The sequence below is a fragment of the Myotis lucifugus genome, unplaced genomic scaffold (assembly GCF_000147115.1).
Source record: "Myotis lucifugus unplaced genomic scaffold, Myoluc2.0 scaffold_8, whole genome shotgun sequence".
NCBI lineage: Eukaryota > Metazoa > Chordata > Mammalia > Chiroptera > Vespertilionidae > Myotis > Myotis lucifugus.
The window spans coordinates 17,813,404-17,815,392 of NW_005871056.1; positions in this window are offsets into that span (position 1 = coordinate 17,813,404).

The following is a 1,989-nucleotide window of genomic DNA, read 5'->3' on the forward strand; positions in this document are numbered from 1 at the left end:
AATCAATAGTACAGTCAATTATGTTCATAACCTAAAGGAGGAAACATCTGGCCATTTTTAAAGAGTAAAATAATTTATAAAATTTAGCATTTATTACTGATTTGACTAAAACTGAATAAAACTGTGTATAATTATAAGTATTCATGCAAACTAACAGAATATATACATTTTAATAGAGAATTGTATTAAACTAAATATGATGAAAAAGAGAAAGCTCGTATTATTTTTTATTCAATACTATTCTGACTTGTTTAGCAAATGCAATACCAAACAGTAAGAAATAGGATAAATAAGAACATACAAATATTTTCAGATTAGGTCCATGCAAATAATTTAAAATGCATTAATTTCCATAAGAATATAGTAAGTTAGCTGTTTCAAAAGCCATTCACAAAAGCAATACCTTTTCTATACAACAGCAATAAAGAAGTGAAAATTGATATACTAGAAAAACATAATTCAAAGAGCATACAAAAATTAAAAATACACAGAATTAAAATTAACCCCCAAATACTCAAATCAATATAAGGCAAAGAATAAGTGCCTTTTGACAGACATACCATAATCCGAAACAGGACTATTAATATTGTAGAAATGTAGTTTCTTCTCAAAATTATTTATAAAGCTTAATGATCTTTTGATCAAATGCTCAATGAGATTATATGAAGAAAATTGGACAAATCTAATTTAAAATTGATCTCTAAAAAATGCATATGCAAGAATAGCAAAGACTCTTGAGAAAAAGTTACATGCAATAAAGTAACAAAAAACCCCATAGAATTACAAAGAATAACTACTCAATATACACTAAATGAATCATTGATTGTCCTTTTTAAAAATTTATTGATTTTGAGAGAGAAAGGGGGAGAGAAAGAAAAAGAGAGAGAGATGTTGATTTGTTGTTCCACTTGTTTATGCATCTATTGGTTAATTCTTCTGACCACCCTGCTGGGATGGAACTTACAACCCTGGGGTATGGAAATGATGCTCTAAGCAACTGAGCTAATCAGCCAGGGCTGATTATCCCTTTAAAAAACAAAAAAGTTTGCACACAAACACTTACACATAAATTCTTTCTTCATGCCATAAAACTTATGAAATTCAGATGAAATAATGCTTGAAAAGTAAAAAAATATATAAAGCCATAAAAATATGAAATAAAACTATTAACATTCCATTAAAGAAATTACATGATTACTTGGAATATTATTATTTACCTTGAAGGACTATTTGAAAATTATATGAAATAATGTAAAGTTTTAGAAAGTTTAATATATAATCTGCAAATGATAAAAAAATACTTGTTACTTCTCTTTCACAAGTCACTTCTGCATTCTTATGATATCCCCAGGAGGTAACTCTCTCAAAATAAATTAACCTTTGCCACAGCCATTGGAAAACAAATAAAACAAAACCTATGTTGGCACACTGGCTTGGAGAGATTCCTATAACCCCAAAACAAATATTCTCCCTCTCATGTTATCAATCTCCACCTCTTATTTTTCACATCCAAAGTTAATGCTTACTATGTTATTTTATTTTACTTTATTTTTAGATACCTATTTGTTGTGAAATGATTATCACAGTAAGATCAGTTAACATAGCTAATACTTTTTACTTAATATTTACCATCATAATTTTCTGTAAAAAGAATTATCTACATATATAAAAAGCCAGAGACCAGAACACCGTAACGACTGGAACGACCGGTTGCTACAACGCCCACTGTGGCTAGTGAACTGGCCTGATAGGGGGGTGGGGCTGGCTGGCCAACCTCCTGTGGCCCCTCACCTTGGCTGGCCCCACCCCAGATCACCCCCCAACCCAATAGGGGTCAGGGCTGACCAGTGGGAGGGGATTCAGGAGGTTGGCCAGACCCGCCCCTGATTGCCCCCTGCCTACCCCAATAGGGGCGAGGCCGGCCAACCTCCTGAAGCCCCTCCCCCTCGGCCAGCCCCACCCAAGATCAGATCCTCACCCCAATTAGGG